Below are 6524 nucleotides of genomic sequence, written 5' to 3'. Positions count from 1 at the left end.
GTAGAATCATGCTCCTGCCTTCGAATTTCAATAACTTCGATGACGGGCTCCCGTGCGCCGCTCGCACCGCACCGCCTGGACTCCCCAGCGCCGTTTCTGCGTTGCCGTTGCGTAAATACAATATTTCTGCTTTACCAAGAACTCTACAAAGTACGGGACCAAGGTAAACCATTCGTCGTGCTTAAGGCAGGACATATCGTAATAATCACAAAACAGGTAGAGATTCATGATCCTTGCTTCAATTTTTTATAATTACGATGGCGAGCTCCCGAGCGCCGCACACACACAGCAACCCGCGACACCGGTTGCCATTACTGCGCGGGTCACAACATTACTGCGCATCAAGCAGCATCAAGAACCATAAAAATGTACCGGGCCAAGGTAACAAGAATCCATGAAATATGATCCTCGACGCCAACGGGACATGGGTTTGCAGGGGGATTGGGTGGGGAATGTCAAGCAAAATGAGGTTAGGTTAGGTTAGGTTAGGTTAGGTTAGGTTAGGTTTGGTTAGGTTAGGTTAAGTTAAGTTAGGTTAGGTGTTAGGTTAGGTTTAGGTTAGATTAGGTTAGCTTAGCTAAGCTTAGGATCTGGTCTATTCTCAGGTTAGGTTAGGTTAGGTTAGGTTAGGTTAGGTTAGGTTAGGTTAGGTTAGGTCAGGTTAGCTTAGCTTAGCTTAGCTTAGGTTCTGGTCTATTCTCAGTTAGGTTAGGTTAGGTTAGGTTAGGTTAGGTTAGGTTAGGTAAGGTTAGGTTAGGTTAGGTTAGGCTAGTTTAGGATATGTTCTGGACTATTCTGGCCTGTGTGTTTCATAAATGTACCTAAACTCGATAAGACACAATTTTGGTTGCTTTGTTATTGTTTCCTTGGTCCCGTACATGTTTTATGGTTCTTGATAAGCAGAAATGTTGTGCTTTCGCAACAACGCAGAAACGGCGCTTGGAAGTCGAGGCGGTGCGGTGCGGTGCGTGCGGCGCTTGGGAGCTCGCTATCGTATTTATTAAAATTCGAGGGTAGGAGCATGATTCTATCTGTTTTGAAATTATTTACGATATGTTCCGCCTTAAACACGACGAATGGTTTACCTTGTCCCGTACATTTTGTAGGGTTCTTGGTACGCAGAAATATTGTATTTACGCAACGGCAACGCAGAAACGGCGCTGGGGAGTCCAGGCGGTGCGGTGCGAGCGGCGCACGGGAGCCCGTCATCGAAGTTATTGAAATTCGAAGGCAGGAGCATGATTCTACCTGTTCTGAGATTATTTGCGGTATGTGCCGCCTTAAACACGACGAATGGTGTGCAATGATTTTTTCTAACGTTAGGTAGGAAAGTACACCTGCGCCGCGCCGAGAGATTGTCTTCCAAACATAGGGCTCCCGTCGCCTAGGAGAACGATAGCCAGATGCTCACCTGAAAGCAGTTGGTCCCAATTTTGCTGTTTGCTGAAGGCAGTTGAAAAATGTCAGCTCGGTAGGCTGAGTGGTGTCGGGTTTGGTCGTTCCATATCCCATTTTTCGTCATTCTGTAATATGAGACGATTGAATATAAGTTATACGAAATAACAAATGCTATGGGACTGGCTTACTGGAAGAGGCTGCATGAAGCACGCCGATGTGCAGCATTTCCAGGGGCACCAGAGACAGTAGCCGTATAAACATCCGTTGTGACGATACAACAGCCAACCCGTAGTTACCACACGAAAGTCCGGCATACCACGGACAGACCTGTGCTAACGCTGTATACCTCTATCGCTCAACTTTGGCAAGGATTCCACGCCATACCCACTAATGGGGTAATAACAACTGATGTCGTCGCAAACGTCTGCCACTTGCCACGTTGGCACGACGAAATGCCGGCGTTGCCGCGACAGACATCGGTTGCAACTTAAGTAATCGCTTGGGCCCTAAACTAGTAGTGTCTACAAACTGGGCCTTCTGATGGATGAGCAAGGAGCACTGTACTTGAAATGCAGCACGTGACAACGTCCGACAGGCTCCTCCCGCTCAGGCGGCGCCTTTGAAGTACGAAAGTGTACAGGCCGTGTATGGAAACCGCCCGCACAACATCGCCAAGCACTCGTCTGAATTTTAGCAGTATGGATAAGAGGAATTAATGGCAATAGCGAAAAGGATGTCGCAAATGAAGGGAAGAGAAATGCCATGAGAAAGCAATGCATTTTATTGTGGGACACGTAGGTTCGGTCCTGTCAAAGGTCGGGGAAATTAAGGCAGGCACCACTGAGGTTTAGTTAGGGGCGGTACCTCAAGTATTTCAGTGGCGGCGCAATGCTTTCACATGCAACACTGCTCAAAGACCCAAAGGCCGGCAGCTTTCACAGACAAAGCTCAGCAGCAGGGTCGCATGAGGTCCTCAAGCGCATGACTGCTTTGTGCAACTTTACTGCTGGCGATTCGGTTACTCGTTCTTCGCACGCAGTGCTAACAGAGCGTTCTCCTCACTGCGGAGAAGCTTAAAGGCTTGCATTGCGCGTTGTCTGAATCATAAAAATTCCAGTGTTCCGACAGTGAGTCCTCACACGCATATGTTGGGGTGCAATCATATTCTCAGTCGAGTTCAGATTCATGATCTCTGATGATTAGGATCCGAGTGAATCGATTCAGTTCGCAGACAAGCTAGACTCACGGCGGGCCACACAATGCCACAAAAAAAGGTGAGCTTGGTGTCAGATTTAAGCCTAGGATTCACTCGGCATTGTCCGTCCCAAAGCTCAGTACACTTTAGCTGGAAGCTCAGGAGTCAGGAAGCTCAGCCTGCCTTCCGATCCACCTACCCGCGGCGGGGTGGGTCCGGGGCGCTTTTGGCGCTTGCCATTTGTCCTTGACGGGTATGCCTCGCGGCCGATGACGGCGGAGCACTTAAGATCGAATGACGTCAGCGGGAAGGACGGACGTGCCGAGCGTTGCGGCGCGTCAAACTTTATTGTCATATTGATGCTGTGTCTCAATCATTCCGCCAAACGCTGGGGTCTCTGGGCTGTCGTCAGAGGAAAAGGGGCAGCGTGGACAAGGAGGACAACCGGGACTTCGGTTATGATATGCGTATGTGTGCGTGCAGTTAGGTTTTTGTTTGTATGTGCGTGTGCGTATCGTGTATCTATCGTTTTTAAACTCGACTGCCTCCGCAATTGGGTTTTCCTATGGATTGCTTACAACCCAAATCACCGATACATTATCTATTTCCGACATTGTAAGTGAATATGAACTGAGCCGTGTTGCTCGAAATGCTTCGTCACAAGTGGCATTAAGACATCTCAAAGCAAGATGGATATTTGACGACAGCACGAGCTGTACAAGCTACAAACCTGCGGCAGCAAGACCGTTGTGAATTTGACTTGTACACAACTCGTAATGTTATATGGGTTTGCAACTTTGCTCCATGCAACTAGGCATCGGTTTCATCCAGTGTTCTTGTGTTCCCGTTAGTTTGAGAAGTTATAGATTCTATGTTAATCCAATGGCGAAACTAAAATTGTGCGCTTATTGCAATGCTGCAGGAAAAAGAACGCCCGATCAAATCGTTTCCAAACAACTACCGATAAATTCATATAACAACTTCTAAAGAATTTTGCTCCTCGTGTTGAAAGCTGCGTGAACATACGCTCAGTGGATGTGAAGACATCAGCTTCCAGAGAGGATGGCAGCGGGCTGCTTCAGTGGACGCTTGTTCTAGTTCGAGTTTGCCATTCAAGACATACTCGGCCGGCCTGTGGCTTTACTTGTAATGAAGCTGCTGGGCTTTCAATTAAGCGTTCTTTTGAGGATTTCATCTAAGCCTTTTTGAACGGTGAATTTCTGAGATCAGAGCTCACGCTGAACAATGGTTGCTGTGTGAGTCCTGATCCTTTCTGTCCGATTACGCAGTTCCAGATCAACGACAGGATTTAATGGTGAGAGTTTTATGTGCCGCAATGCTCGGCACGGTCCGTCCTGCACTCTGACATCACCTGAGGTTTTATCGCGGCCGTCGTCACAAGCCGCCGGCCATAGCTGTCAAGGGCAAATAGCGAGTGCGTGAAGCGACCCAAGCGCCCCGCCCCCATCTCACTTCCCCCCCCCCCCCCGCACCCACCCCGACTCGGGTGGATGGATCGGAAAGTAGGCGTCCCAGCCAATTGAGCCATCGGGATGGACGAATAGACGGAGCCATCAGTTCGTTAAGAGCGGAGCCTCGACCTGGCGGCATGAAGCAGTGGAGGACTGCCCGAGATTTGATTGGCTTCCGCGCCTCAGCGCTCCGCCTCGCACCCGGCACGCGCGTGACAATGCAATGGTGGAATGCGATAGCAATGTTGCATAGCAATGTACGGTTTGACTGTAGCTATTCGCAGCGGCATTCACAACTCAGCGCCTTTTTGACGCAGGCAGAGAACTAGCTCGTCGTCAGAGCCATGGCACGTCGCAAACATTTCCCATGCTCCTGCACCAGATGGGATGCTTAGCAACGCAATATGTATTCTGCACACCTCAATCACAATATCCACATCTGTCTGTCTGCACGATGAGATTGAACAGCGGCTTTGTGTAAAATTTGTCCCTCTTATTTTTAGCTATCATTATTTCTGTACGCCCTGATTGGTATTGCATTTTTCATCGCAATCTGGAGTTGTGCTGTCAAAGTCAAATAATATTCAATAATTCTAGAAGCATGCTGGCTCCCTTTTACTCCTCCGACCTTCCACGGTCCACTCCACGATACTTTTTAAGGTAGTTTTTCACCAAGATCCCCAGGCCTAGGAAATATTCACGAATTGCATTTCGGATGTCTGATTCCAGAAGGTGCGATCACAAGCGGCCGTGATGGGTGACAGCCGACGGCGGAGCGGCCCCTCGGCCGGCGGCCTCATCACCCTCATCGTCGTCATCGCCGTCACGCTCTCGGCGTTGCTGCCCCGCTGCGACGCCTGCATGAACAACACGCACTACTTCGGCACGCTGCCGGCTACTCTGGAGGTGGAGAGCGTGACCCTGTCCGCTAAGGGGACCAGCTGCAACTGTTGCGCGCTCTGCCACAAAAACAGCCGCTGCAAGAGCTTCAGCTTCACCGACGCCAACCGAGCGTGCGTCTTGTACAGCGAGGTGGGCAGCTACGCCAACTTCGCTCGCCTGCGCGCGCCGGACAGCTCCACCATGTTCTTCTTCATGCCCGGCCACTCCGGAAGCGGCGAGTTCTGCCGCAGCGACAGCGACTGCCAGACGGATGGACAGTTTTGCTCGGGGCGAATCTGCACCACCGACGAGACGGTCACCTGCAAGGACATCTACAAAATTAACAACAACCTGCCCAGCGACCGCTATTGGGGCTCCGTCCAGCGGGAGGAATACCTCTTCCACTGCTTGATGGACGGCTTCAACGCCAAAGGCTACACGCGCCTAATGCTCAGGAAACCCCGCGATACGTGGACAGAAAGGGAATTAATGCATTTCACCGACAACGAAGCGGACAACTATGACACTATCTATAACAAATTCTCCCTTCTTGAGTAAGTTAGTGGTGAACTTTTTACTGTGAACGCACAAACCTTGTTATTTTCACGCAAACGACAGATTGCTAACGTAAGTCAATTACGATTAGTGAATGAGTGGAAATTGTAAATGGAAGTTTCTGCTTTGTGATGTCGGCTTAATTCAAGGCGTAGAAAGCGACGCGGCCGATATCTCTGGGTAAAATGCAACTATTCCTTGTGAAGCCAGAGCAAGTACACGCAACGCATCCGGACAGATTTGTCAGTGGACATTACCGCTTACTGGCCGCGGGGGCCATGCACCCGATTCAAATCGAGTTGGTTTGTCCGAGTTTTGCTCGAGGTATCTGCTTCTTGAACTCGCAACAATTCAGCGCACCATGAAGCAAGCAACTCTTACGCGTCGCGGACATCCTTGTCAGGAGATACTAGAAAACGAAACGAAAAAACAAAAGCGATTTTGGAACATAAGATTTACTGGGAGGGCGGCCAGTGCAGCCGAACTTGGCAAACAAGAATCGAAAATCGTGTTTGATTTAGAACAATGACTGTTTTTGAGCCGGAGCGGACGACGAACATCAATGATGTTTTTGCGCTAGGTTTTCATGCACATTTGACCTGATGATATGAAAACTTGCTTTTTCAAACGCCAACACTTGGCAACGCGCCACAATTCTGCTTACTGCACTGAACTATTAGTACTGTTTTCAGATATGCCTGGCAGTGGTTTGAAGGTCGGTCAAAACAGTAAAGGTTAATCATTTAGGAATGTCTAAAGCCAGTCACTCTCGGCTAACGGCGCCGTTCGTAAATAATACTTTGCGTAATATGAAAATAAGGTTGACGATAAACAACGCAAACGTTGGAATGCATACTGCGACATGACTCGATGAAATACTGTTTTTGCTTAATCTGTGGGCTTTCAATGGGATACGCGACGCATTTCCTATTACTTACATAAATTGCGGAGCTGTTCACCAATTTACTGAGCGCGGTCCTTATCAGTATTATCTCGCTATGCCTCTCGTTACGCAGTGGAAT

Source organism: Pollicipes pollicipes, unplaced genomic scaffold (genome assembly GCF_011947565.3).
Source record: "Pollicipes pollicipes isolate AB1234 unplaced genomic scaffold, Ppol_2.1 Scaffold_6052;HRSCAF=7182_pilon_pilon_pilon, whole genome shotgun sequence".
Classification (NCBI taxonomy): domain Eukaryota; kingdom Metazoa; phylum Arthropoda; class Thecostraca; order Pollicipedomorpha; family Pollicipedidae; genus Pollicipes; species Pollicipes pollicipes.
This window is presented reverse-complemented; position numbering follows the sequence as displayed.